Below are 14121 nucleotides of genomic sequence, written 5' to 3' on the forward strand. Positions count from 1 at the left end.
TTTAAAAAAAAACTTTTTTTTTGTTTTGTTCTGGTTTTTAGAGGTACAGCGTGGAAACAGGCCTGTCGGTCCAACGGGTCTGTGTCGACCAGCCATCCCCGTAGGCTAACACTATCCTACACACACTAGGTACAATTTACAATTTTTTATCAAAGCCAATTAACCTACAAACCTGCGTGTCTTTGGAATGTGGGAGGAAACTGGAGATCCCGGAGAAAACCCACGCAGGTCATGGGGAGAAGGTACAAACACCGTACAGACAGCACCCGTAGTCAGGATCGAACCTTGTCTCTGGGGCTGTAAGGCAGCAACTCTACGGCTATGCCTCCGTGCCGCCATGTGCAACAGCAACTAATTGATCGCTCGTCTGAAACATTCACATATACAGATTGAAACAGCTGATGATAGACACAAAGTGCTGGAGTAACTCAGCGGGTCAGGTCAGCATCTCTGGAGAAAAAGAATGGGTGACGTTTCAGGTCGGTAGCCTTCTTCAGATCCAGTCCAGTCCAACCCGAAACGTCACCCATTCTTTTTCTCCAGAGATGCTGCCCTGACCCGTTGAGTTACTCCAGCATTTTGTGTCTATCTTTGGTTGAAACCAGCATCTGCAGTCCTTTCCTACACTATGCTCAACACCGCAGATAGCAGAAATAATTGAAACTATCACTGCAATGTACCGTAAATAAAAGACCACGCCATGCGTTAAGTTGTATCAGCAAACCATTTAAAAAAATTTTTTTTTTAAATTCCTCTTCATTAGATCTCATCACGCAATCAACTAAATGACTACAACAGGTTGAAATTCTCGAGTCAGCCGTTCTGCATTTTGATAGCTCCCATGGTCCGACAAGTTGAGTCTGTGGTCCTGATCTTTACTAATTAACTAAATCTAACCAAGATCAAAAATTAACTAAGATCTGTACTGGATCTGTAAATGCAGGTTATACACCAAAGATACACACAAGATGCTGGAGTAACTCAGCGGGACAGTCACCATCTCTGGAGAGAAGGAATGTGTGACGTTTTGGGTTGAGTCTGAAGAAACGCCACCACTCCAGAGATGCTGTCTGTCCCGCTGAATTACTCCAGCATTGTGTCCATCTTCGGTGTGCAGGTTCTATCCTAGTTCAGAGAATACAGATGCAGGAAACATGTTCCTGTTGTTGGGGGAGTCCAGAACCAGGGGCCACAGTTTAAGAATAAGGGGTAGGCCATTTAGAACTGAGATGAGGAAAAAAACATTCACAGATTGTTGTGAATTTGTGGAATTCTCTACCTCAGAAGGCAGTGGAGGCCAATTCACTGGATGCATTCAAAAAAGAACTCTTTGGGCTAGCGGAATCAAGGGGTATGGGGAGAAGGCAGGAACGATGTACTGATTGTGGATGATCAGCCACGATCACATTGAATGGAGGTGCTGGCCCATAGGGCTGAATGGCCTCCTCCTGCACCTATTGTCTATGTATCTATGTATCCATGTGATACTCATGCACATTGCGATTCCTCGCAGAGCAATTTTCAGCAGCATGCTGGCTGTTTATTTAGAGTCTGCTCATGCCAAGAACGCAAATGTGGTTTAAATACAGCAAACCATGTTCGTCAGATGGCTCACTGATTTAATCCCAGTTTATTGCTGATGATGTTCTGAGCGGCAGTTCATTACGTTTACCACAAAATAAGATGCATCTACTGGTAATGCTGAGAAGTGCATTCAACCAATTCTTCTGAGAAACCACACCACAGAGCATTGCAAAGGACGTCTCTGACTGTTGTATTTACACAGCCAGAGAGGATAGACACAAAATTCTGGAGAAACTCAGCGGGACAGGCAGCATCTCTGGAGAACGTGGATAGGTGACGTTTCGGATCGAGACCACTTCCCTCGACCCAAAACGTTACCCATTCTTTCTATCCAGAGATGCTGCCTGTCCCGCTGAGTTACTCCAGCATTTTGTGTCTATCTTCAGTGTAAATCAGCATCTGCAGTCACCTCATTCGCCCAGCCAGAGGAAAGCCACGTGGAAAAACAAGTTGTTGCAAGTTAAAATTCTGGCAGCCACTACCAATATTGACATTTTAATAATTAAAAAGATCCAACTATCTTAACAGTTATTTTAAATTATTTAAACTTTCATTGGAGGCAGCAATGGCACATCTTGTTTGATTATGCACATTAGCCTTTTTTGCTTTCATGCTGTTCTGAATAGATGGTTAAAATATTCAGGTGGCTCAGCGTTGCTGCCTTGCAGCGCCAGAGTCCCAGGTTAGATCCTGTCTGTATGGGTGCTGTATGGAGTTTGTACTGTGACCTCAAGGGTTTCCTCTGGGTGCCCCGGTTTCCTCCCACATTAACAATGTTCAGTTCCTCCACCATCACAGCACCAAGACAAGGCCACCAGCATACTCAAGGACGAGTCACACCCCGGTCACTCCCTCTTCTCCCCTCTCCTATCAGGCAAGAGGTCGAGAAGTGTGAAAACGCACACCACCAGATTCAGCAACTGAGCCATCCAAGAACCAACTACAGAGCAGTCCTGATCTACCATCTACCTCATTGAGACCATCGAACTTTACTGGACTTTACCTTGCACTATTCACATTAATCACTTGATCCTGTATATGTACACTGTGGACGGCTTGATTGCAATCATGTATTGTCTTTTCACTGACTGGATAGCACTCAACAAAAAGATTTTCACTGTACCTCGGTACACGTGAGAATAATAAACTAAACATTAACATACCAGCATAAAGTGCAGACATTTGCCTGAACTGTCCACACACACGCACTCTACCACCAAAAACAACAAGGACAACTGGGGCGGCACAGTGGCGCAGCGGTAGAGTTGCTGCCTTACAGCGCCAGAGACCCGGGATCGATCCTGACTACGGGTGTTGCATTTGCGGTTTGTACTTTCTCCCCGTAACCGCGTGAGTTGTCCCCGGGTGCTCTGGTTTCCTCCCACATTCCAAAGACGTACAGGTTTGCAGGTTAATTTGGCTTGTAAACATTGGAAATTGTCCCTATTATGGAGGATAATGCTAGTGTATGGGTGTAGCGGGATCGATCGGTTCAGCCTGAAATAAGGCTAGACGCCAGGTTAGTCCAGTCGGGATGCTTTATTAACACAACAAGCTGCCAGCACACATGTCCTCTCTCCCCTCTCTCCACAAACCCCTGCTGACAAACCCCGTGGCCTGGGCAGTCCCAGACCCTGTCAGTCCCAGTGCCGAGAGTTCAGCCAAGGAGTGGCCTAACTCTCAGGAGTCGTCACGTGGGGATCGCTGGTCGGCGCAGACTTGGTGGGCCGAAGGGCCTGTTCCCGTGCAGTAACTCAAAATTAAACTAAACTAAACAGCAAGTTTGTTAGAACATCACCACTGAGGGTACCCCTGTTCCCCATCCAAGTTGCACATCATCCCAACTTGCCTTGGAATTCCCTTCCCAACAGCACAGTGGCGGTGTCTTAACCAGAAGGACGAATGATTCAAGAAGGCAGATCGCCACCAACTTCTCAAGGGCAATTAGTGATGGGGAATGAATGCTAGCACAGCCGGCAACGCCAGATTGATAATAATGAGGAATGTTCTGTAATGGGCCACCAATAACAAGGAGTGGCTAGTCTAAACAAGCATTGTGGAAACCATTTGTTCAAGCTTTGTAACTTGTTTTCAAGACGTTGCTAGTTATTTGTAAAAAAGGTATGGATGCTGCACATTGAATCACTATGATAATGTTGGCAGACCAATGTTTTCTTTGCAATCTGCTGATTTACAGTCTGACTGTCTAATTCTTTGTTTCACACTGTGCAAATAAGCCTGTTCACATCATCCACAGGTCCACACATCCGAAAGCACGGGTGAAAAAATAATCGTACAACACCTAATGTGACAAGACTAAAATCTGCGGCAGCAGTTTTATGGCAATATCTTCTGCGAGGAATAAATTAATTCACTATCACTAGCATATGTAAACTGTATCATTTCGGCTACATTTTTTCCATATAGAGCATGGAAACAGGCCCTTTGTTCCAACTTGTCCATGCTAATCAAGATGCCCCATCTACGCTGGTCCCACCTTTTCTATGAAATTTAATTTTGCTTTAAGTTCAGTGATACAGCACGGAAACAGGCCATTCGGCCCACCGAGATGGCACCGACCAGTGATCCCCGCACATGAACACTATCCTGCACACACTAGGGACAATTTACAATTATACCAAACCAATTAACCTACAAACCTGTACGTCTTTGGATTGTGGGAGGAAACCGGAGCACCCGGAGGAATACCATGCAGGTCACGGGGAGAACGTACAAACTCCATACAGACAAGCACCCGTAGTTAGGATCAAACCCGGGTCTCTGGCGCTGAAAGGCAGCAACCCGACCGCTGTGCCACCGTGCCGCCCTAATGTTGTACAATGTACCCCTAATACAAAGTAAGCTTTTTCTTCTACCTGTCAATAACATATAACATATAACAACTACAGCATGGAAACAGGCCTGTCCGGCCCTACCAGTCCACGCCGACCATTCTCCCTGACCTAGTCTCATCTACCTGCACTCAGACCATAACCCTCCAATCCCCTCCTATCCATATACCTATCCAATTTACTCTTAAATAAGTCAATGGTAACTGACTTCCAAAATCTCAGTTCGAGGCAGGTTCAAACTGCCCGAGAGTATATTTACTCACTCTGCTGTTCCTCCTGCTACTGATTGAACCGTCCTCTGCACATATCGAAGTAATGTGGTTGATTGTAACTCGTGAAGAGAGTTGTTCCACTGTGATGAGTAATTTACAAAGTAGGCATTATCCACCTTCATACCTCAGTAATAAACTAATGTTAATGGAATCTAAATTCCTTTCCCAGCTTTCAAGTTGTTACAACTTTGATACACAAATAAGGTAATAATAGATGCTTTAGCTCATTCTGCAGGGATAGCAAGCTGGGGCTGGACCCTGGATTTTTCGTTTTGTTTTTAGTCTAGAGAAACAGCCCCTTCGGCCCGCCGAGTCCTCGACCAGTGATCCCCGCATACTTACACTATCCTACACACACTAGGGACAATGTACAATTTTACCAAAGCCAATTAACCGACAAACCTGTTTGTCTTTGGAATGTGGGAGGAAACAGGATGGTGGGGAGTCTGGTCTGTGTGATGTTCTGGGATACATCCACAACTCTGCAATTTCTTTCAGTCTTGGGCAGAGCTATTCCTAAACCAAGCTGTGATGCAACCCAACAGTATGCTTTCTGTGGTGTATCGATAACAGTTGGTGAGATTCGCTGAAGATATGACAAATTTCATCAGTCTCCTGAGGAAGTAGAGGTGTTGGCATGTTTTTTTTTTAAACTGTTGGTTCAGGACAGGTTGTTGGTAATATTTACTTCAAGGAACTTGAAGCTCTGAGCCATTTTCACTTGGGCATCATTGATGCTGATTGGGGCATGTACCTCACCTCACTTCCTAGTCAATAACTAGCTCCTTCATCTTGCAGACATTGAGGGAGAGGTTATTGTCCTGACACCATATTACTCAGTCCTCTATCTCCTTCCAGTACTCCATCTAGTGATTGTCTCTTTCTTGTATATGCTTTTCCTTTGGATATAGAGTCATAGAGTGACACAGTGTGGAAACAGGCCTTTCAGCCCAACTTGCCCATACCGGCCAACATGTCCAAGTTACCCTAGTCCCATCTGCCCGCGTTTGGTCCATACACCTCCAAACCTTTTCTATCCTATATATGCACACTTATTTAAAGTATTGTGTTCATTTGTGGACACCATGTTATAGGAACGATAATGTCAAGTTGGAAACAGTGCATAGAAGATCTACAAGGATGTTGGCTGGACTTGTGGGCCTGACCTACAGGGAGAGGTTAAGCAGGCTGGGATTGCAGGAGTGTAGGAGGATGAGGGGTGATCTTATAAAGGTGTATAAAATCATGAGAGGAATAGCTCGGATAGATGCACAGAGTCTCTTGTCCAGAGTTGGGGAAATCAAAACTAGAGGGCATAGGTTGGTGGGTGCATGGAACAAGCTGCTGGAGGAGGTAGTTGAGGCAGGGATTAACGCAATGTATAAGCAGCACTTAGACAGGTACATGGATCGGACAGGTTTATGGGCCATGGGGCGAATACAAGCCATACACAGGCAAGTGGGGCTAGTGTACATGGGACATGTTGGTCAGTGTGTGCAAGTTGTGCTGAAGGGCCTGTATGACTCTATGACCTACACCTAGACTAAAACTAATGGTTCTAAAGTTTTGTTTTAAACTGTTGTAATGAATGTGCAAGACAGAACCAAGCTTGACAAATGCAGGACTTTCTTTGAAAAATTGAAAACACTGTCAAAATGTTTGATTTGACGATGGATATTTTGCAGTTAATATTGCAACCCAATTTCTTTAAAATCTCCCCAGCATGAAAAAGTAGGCCAAATGCCACCTTCTGAATCAGGAACAAATCTTTATCTTCAAGCTGTCTCCTACCTTCTAATTAATTGCCAATCCATTAGTAGATACGGAACTGCCTGTACATATATAAATTATTACTGCAAGCGTTAGCTATAACAGTTTTCCCAAGTACGTAAATTTAATTAAAATAACAGAATGCCTGTAAAGTTTTTTCATTAAAATCATGATATTTTAAAAGATTATAAAATCTTTTTTTAAACTAATTTTCTTCAATGAGAAATAAACCACATTCACTCTCTTTAACCTAGATTCCATCGCTCCAAGATCCACTAGTGTGGTCAACACAAAGCTTGTGTGGTCAACGTAAATCTTTCAGAGAGACTGTTCAGTTTACTGTCACGTGTGCTGAGGTACAGTGAAAAGCTTTTGTTCCATGCTAACCAGCCAGCGAAAAGATAACACATGATTATAATTGAGCCATTCACAGTACACAGATATATAAGGGAATAACGTTTAGTGCAAGGTAAACCCAGTAAAGTCCGATCAAAGATAGCCCGAGGGTCCGTGATAAGGCAGTCATACAGTGTGGAAACGGGCCCTTACCCATGCCGACCAACATGCCCCATTTACACGTCCCACCTCCTCCAGCAGATTGTTCTGTGGATGAAAATAACAGCCTTGGATCGCTTGATGGCTGGTTGTTTATGGTGTTACTTCAGCACTTGTGATCGCCTTTGAACTTCCAACTTTTGTTCTTGATTCACGAAAATACTCGACACAATTGCCTTCATTTTTGTCCATCTATCGCCGGTTCAATAACTTCAACCCAGTCACACAATACAAATGACCTCAGCCTCCAACCTAAACATGGCCATGCCATGCGAAACCATTTCAAGTTTATATTCCAATTTCAATGAGACAATTAAGAAATTTCCATGAGCCATTTTAGTTAGTGGCAATGGCTTTTAGTAACGAGTCATGAGTAGATAGGATAAATGCAGAGTCTTTTACCCAGAGTAGGGGAATCAAGAAGCACAGGACGTAAGTTTGAGAAGGGAAAGATTCAATAGGAACATGAAGGTCAACTCTTTCCACACAGCGGGTGTTGGGTATATGGAACAAGCTGCCAGAGGAGGAAGTTGAAGCCACAACATTTAAAAGACATTTGGACAGGTACATGGATAAGAAAGGTTTAGAGCGATACGGGCCAAATGCAAGTAGGTGGGACTAGTGGAGACGGGGCATCTTGTTCAGCATGGGCAAGTTGGGCCAAATTGCCTGTTTCCGTGCTGTATGACTCTGTGACTCTATGAGTGTACCTGGACTCAAAAATCATTGCAAAACACCACATCTTTAGTTTAGTTTAGTTTAGTTTGGAGATACAATGCAGAAACAGACCCTTTGACCCACCAAGTCCGCGCTGACCAGCGATCCCCGCACACTAGCACAATCCTACACACACTAGGGACAATTTACAACTTTACCAAGTCACTTAACCTACAAACCAAAGATAGACACAAAAAGCTGGAGTAACTCAGTGGTACAGGCAGCATCTCTGGAGAGAAGGAATGGGTGACGTTTTGGGTCAAACTAGTCAGAAGGGTCTTGACCTGAAATGTCACCCACTCCTTCTCTCCAGAGATGCTGCCTGTCCCACTGAGTTACTCCAGTTAAGCCATCTTTGGTTTAAACCAGCATCTGCACTTCAAACCTACAAACCTGTACGTCTTTGGAGCGTGGGAAGAAACCGGAGCTCCCTGAAAAATCCTACAGGTCACGGGGAGAACGTGCAAACTCCTTACAGACAGCACCCGTAGTCAGGATCAAACCCGGGTCTCTGTTGCTGTAAGGCAGCAACTCTACCGCTGCGCCACCATGCCGCTGTGACCTTCTAGACTCTTGCTGGGAAAGAACTATTTGAATTCCCCTTCGACAGATCCAAAGTGATTGATCTCACACTTGCCCTACACTGAACTAGATATGCCATCAGTTTATCTCTTTATACATGATCGTAACTCCTGCTTTAACTCAAACAAACTGCTGTGACACCCATTTGTGGAATCTATTCACTCAACATTAACTCTCCATTCCTTCACCCAAACTATGAATACTTTATGGTGCAAACCAATGCCACAATGAGGTTCATTACAATCTGATCACTTATTACAACTGCAATCAAATAGTAACCCATTACTCCCATCAATTCCCCAACCAATTATTAACCAAGCTCAAAAGATACCTCTAATTCCCTGTGCACTCTTTTCATAATAATGTCATGAAAACTATTTGTAAAATGCCATACAGAAATCACATGGATAAAACACGCAAACATGCCCCTATCCAATAAGCTAATGACCTCAAAAAATTCTAATTCATTGATTTCCACTACTAATTAGCAGGATCCCAGGAGTGACATAGAGATAATTGATGAGTTAAATTATCCTGGAGTTTGCATTTCATTCCTCTCTGAAAAAGTGTCATTTTTTCTTTCATCTCCACCTGAACAAATCCAAAAATCAATAGTTCCAGTACATCACTCGCTCAAAATTGCTCTTAAAAATCAGATCATTCACCCGAAATCTGTTATTATTTTGTACACTCACGTCTGCATTTCTGTACCTTCAAGATCATACTGATTTCAATTCGCAAACGTGGGTCATAAATACCTTGCACGCAGCAATGTTTATTTTTTATATATAAAATCTGAAATCTGGAGATTAGTCAGGTCTGCACCAAGTCCTTACGGGTTCCCCGATCAATCAGAGTTCACAAAGACAACGAACAGAGCAAAACCCAAACAATTATTAAGTGCTGGAGGAACTCAGCAGGTCAGGCAGCATCTGTGCAGGGAATGGACAGACAACATTTTGGATCAGGACCCTTCTGCAGACCGCATTACAAAATAACTTTTTCTTTGTAAAGCATCTCAAAACACTTTCTGCGAGTATTATCAAATTAAATTTGAGACATCCACATAAAGAGATATTAGGGCAAATGCCCAAAAGATTGGTCAAAGGGATGTATGATCAAGACGCCAAATGTTTTGCACGGTTATAAAGCTAAAGATTATGGGAGGGGAGCAGCCATCAAAAGATATGAAAACAGGTATCAGAATCCTTAAAATCCCCACTGTTGTTGAAATTAGAATACTCAAGCGGAAAGGTAATGAGATGGTGTAAGCTAGAATATGCTCAGATCGCTACTGACCCAGGGAGCATGTTGGAAAACTGAAGTCTTTACCTTAGACTTTATCTTAGAGATACAGTACAGAAACAGGCCCTTCAGCACACCTAGTCTGAGCTGACCAACGATCACCCCGTACAGTAACGCTATCCTACACACTAGGGACAATTTACAATTTACTGAAGCCAATTAACCTACTAACCTTTACGTCTCTAGAGTGTGGGAGGAAACCGGAGCACCCAGAAAAAACTCACGTGGTCACAGGGAGAAGATACAAATTCGGTACAGACAGCACTTCTAATAAAGTCAAACTCAACTCAAACCCGTAGTCAGGTCTCTGGCACAGTAAGGCAGCAGCTCTATCGCTAGGCCTCCGAAAAGTACAATCTTGTTGACGCTAGAGTTATTTGGGTTAAGGTTTATCTTAGTTTCAAATAGACCAGAAATATTCAGTAAGTTGGTCAGCATCTATGGAGACAGGAACAGAGTTATTGAAAGGCTGACAGCTTGAAACTCCTCTCTTGGTTGCTCCACTGTGAAATCTCTTCAAGGAATGTCTACTTTGAAGACGATCTCCTCCTCTCTAAGAGTCTGAAGTAGGGACCAACCTGAAACGTCACCCATTCTTTTTCTCCAGAGATGCTACCTGACCCGCTGAGTTACTCCAGCTCTTTGTGCCGATCTCCAGCTGAAATTTAAAAGCTGTCTCGCTCTTCACCGATGCTGCTTAATCTGCTAAACACCGTCCATGTTTTCTGTTTATAATTTAAGATTTTCAGCAACAGCTGTATTTTGTTTCAGTAATGTTCGAGTCTTAGGCTGCTGCCAAGGAGAAGAATGCAGATTGTGGCTTGGTAGGGGCTGAATGCAAGAGCTTCACTTTTTACAACAAGCACCCACTCACATTCCTGTCTAAAACAACATCAGGAAACCACATACATTGTATTTTCCCCTAGTCTGCAATAGTAATCTTGTCCAGTAATCCAGATGCCTGCACAGATGTTCCAGAAACATGAATTGAAAAATCACCCAGTGAGGGGGAAGAATTTAAGTTTATTTAATTAAATAAATTCTAGAACAAAAGGCCAGCCTTCAGGTCAATGGCATAGAAGAGTCAATTATCACAAAAGGGTCTGATGAAGTGCCCCAAAACATTGCCTATCCATGTTCTTCAGAGAAACTGCCTGATTCACTCAGTTACTCCAACACCTTTGTGTATTTTTCTTTGTAAAGCAGCACCTGCAGTTCCTTGTGTCTCCCCATTATCCAGTCTGGTCTGTAGACTCCAGACTCCTGACTCCAGACTCAAAAGTGTGGTTGCTTTTCACTGCTCCCACAAAAGGCGAGTAAACGTCCCGAGTTAGGAGAAATTCCTTGCTACATGTCCACATCTAGGGTGACACAGCGGTAGAGTTGCTGCCGTACAGCGCCAGAGAACCAGGTTCGATCCTGACTACAGGTGCTTGCCTGTACAGAGTTTGTACGTTCTCCCGTGACCTGCGTGGGTTTTCTCCAGGTGCTCAGGTTTCCTCCCATACTCCAAAGACATTAGTTAATTTGCTTCGGTAAAATTGTAAATTGTCCCTAGTGTGTGTAGGATAGTGTTGGTGTGCAGAGATTACTGGTTGTTGGCGCAGAATCAGTGGGCCAAGGGGCCTGTTTCCATACTATATCTCTAAACTAAATGAACTAAAAAAATGCCATAAACAGACAGAAAACATGATGCCAATAGTTGCTAATGTAGGTCTGATGGCAGACAGTGAACCTTCCAACCAATCATAAATGCTGATCTCCACCTGCACTGAAGTGCCAATAAAAAGTTGTTAACTACAGTCCAGAACAATTTTTTTTTTGCAGTTTTTAATGATGGAAAAAAATACCTGGCAAAGCAAAATTGCATTTCATTTAGCCACAGCTTTTGAGGAGTTTATCTGCTCCCACGCCAGATACCCTGAACACGCATTTACTCTGAGCAACTGCAGGCAAAGTCCAATGTGGAAGGTGTCACAGTGGAATTCTATGCATCGCTCACCAGAAGATACACACTTGCATTTTCTGCCAATATTTAGCAATTGAAGGCAATAGCCTGGCAGATTTTAGGGTCATTAAACAGGACATGAGAAGCGTTTGACGGCACTGCGCATGTACTCGCTGGAGTTTAGAAGAATGACGGGGGACCTCATTGAAACAGAAAGAATAGTGAAAGGCTTGTATAGAGTGGGTGTGGAGAGGATGTGTCCACTAGTGGGAGGGATGCCTACGACCAGAGGGCACAGCCTCAGAATTAAAGGACGTTCCTTTAGGAAGGAGATGACGAGGAATTTCTTTAGTCAGAATCTGTGGATTTCTTTGCCACAGAAGGCTGTGGAGGCCAGGTCAATGGATATTTTTAAGGCAGAGATAGATTCTTGATTAGTATGGGTGTCAGAGAAGGCAGGAGAATGGGGTTAGGAGCGAGAGATAGATCAGCCATAATTGAATGGCGGAGTAGACTTGATGGGCCGAATGGCCTAATTCTACTCCAATCACTTATGACCTATGATAAAATCCATCTCTCTACCCAATTGAGATCCAGAAATGTGGCACGTGATAAATCTGGGGATCTACCTGGGGATTTCAGAGCTCTGCATTCTCCATCACAAATACCATTCGCACGGAGGCAGTGTCCAGTTTAAAGATACAGCACGGAAACAGGCCCTTCCACCCACCGAGTCCACGCCGACCAGCGATCACACATCCACAAAAGGACACAAAGTGTTGGAGTAACTCAGTAGGTCAGACAACATCTCTGGAGAACATGGATAAGTGACGTTTCGGGTCGAGACCCTTTTCAAACTTCACACAGACAGCTCCCGCGGGTCAGGATCGAACCCGAGTCTCTGGCGCTGTGAGGCAGCAGCCCTACCTGCTGCATCATTGTGTGGAGACAGGGTGGAGGGGTTGATTAATAAAGGGGACAACGGGTGGTTGTCTGGGAGAGGGGGAAAGGAGATTTTTGGAAGGGGGGATTATTGGAGAGGGGGGGATTATTGGGAAGGGGGTTAATATTGGAGAGGGGGAGAATATTGGAGAGGGGGAGAATATTGGAGAGGGGGAGAATATTGGAGAGGGGGAGAATATTGGAGAGGGGGATTATTGGGAAGGGGGTTAATATTGGAGAGGGGGAGAATATTGGAGAGGGGGAGAATATTGGAGAGGGGGAGAATATTGGAGAGGGGGATTATTGGAGAGGGGGGATTATTGGAGAGGGGGGATTATTGGAGAGGGGGGATTATTGGAGAGGGGGGATTATTGGAGAGGGGGGATTATTGGAGAGGTGGGGAATTTTTGGAGAGGGGGGATTATTGGGGAGCGGGGGGTTGGGGAAGGGGGATTGGGGAGGGAGGAATATTGGGGAGGGTGAGACTGGGGGAAGGGATATTATTGGGGAGGGGGATTATTGGAGAGGGGTCCCCCACCTCCCCCCGGGTGGGGGAACGTTGGGCGGGAGTCGAGGCTCCCCCCAGTGCCGGTGTCGAGACCCCCCCCTCCCACCCGGGGGAACGTTGGGTGGGTGTCGAGGCTCCCCCAGTGCCGGTGTCGAGACCCCCCCTCCCCCCCCCCGGGGGAACGTTTGGTGGGTGTCGAGGCTCCCCCAGTGCCGGTGTCGAGACCTCCCCCCCCGGGTAGGGGAACGTTGGGCCAGTGTCGAGGCTCCCCCAGTGCCGGTGTCGAAGCTTCTCCTCCTCCGCCGTTACTCGCTGCCGCCGCCGCCGCAACTCACCGCCGCTCCGCCTCCCGCCTCAGTGCCCGCCGCGCCTCCTCTCATCGCGGCCGTGGCCGTGCAGTGGCTCCGGGAGCCGGGCACCGGCCGCCGCCGCCTCAGGCTGAAGCCTCGTCCCGCTCCCGCACAGGCCCCAACTGTCATCTCCCGCAGGAGGTCAAAGAGCGCCGGGCGCCAACCAGCCGCACGGCGCGGCAAGATGGGGCGCGGGCGGCGTTGGCGGACCCGGTCCTCCAGCGGGCAGTGCCGGTCCTCCGCCGGGGATCGCAACCTCCCTGCTCCTTACCTGCTGCAGCCTTGCACCGTCTCGCATCCCCTCTGCAGCCTTGCACCCTCGTTCTCGCAGTCTTGCACCCCCCCCCTCTCTCGTAGCTTTGCACCCTCACTCACTGCCTCCGACCCTCTCTGTGGCCTTGCACTCTCTCTCTCGCTGCCTTCCACCCCCTCTCTCGCTGCCTTGCACCCCCCTTCTCACAGCCCACAGACTGCACACAGTAGTCGGTGGAAAGAGTCCACGATACTGTAGAAACAAGGAACTGCAAATGCTGGTTTACCAAGAAAAAACACACCAAGTGCCTGGAAGAAGAAGGGTCTCGACCCGAAACGTCACCTGTTCCTTTGTTCTCTCCAGAGATGCTGCCTGTCCCGCTGAGTTACTCCAGCACTTTCTCGGTGTAAACCAGCATCTGCAGTTCCTGCATTTCTCCTGGGGACCTTCCCCAACACCCCAGCCTACTGGTAACAAATAGCA

The 14121-nt window shown here is 45.9% G+C and overlaps 1 protein-coding gene across 3 annotated transcripts in view; it reads right to left on the minus strand.

The window, feature by feature from the left end:
- Window positions 1-13512, minus strand: part of LOC144605344 (fibroblast growth factor receptor substrate 2-like) — a 58497-nt gene extending 44985 nt beyond the window's left edge. For all 3 annotated transcript variants that reach the window (XM_078420482.1, XM_078420480.1, XM_078420483.1), the window contains exon 1: window positions 13371-13512. The gene's annotated coding sequence lies outside the window, so the exon portion shown is untranslated. The remainder of the gene's footprint in view (window positions 1-13370) is intronic.
- Window positions 13513-14121: the final 609 nt, after the last annotated feature.

The sequence above is a fragment of the Rhinoraja longicauda genome, chromosome 24 (genome assembly GCF_053455715.1).
Source record: "Rhinoraja longicauda isolate Sanriku21f chromosome 24, sRhiLon1.1, whole genome shotgun sequence".
Lineage (NCBI taxonomy): Eukaryota > Metazoa > Chordata > Chondrichthyes > Rajiformes > Arhynchobatidae > Rhinoraja > Rhinoraja longicauda.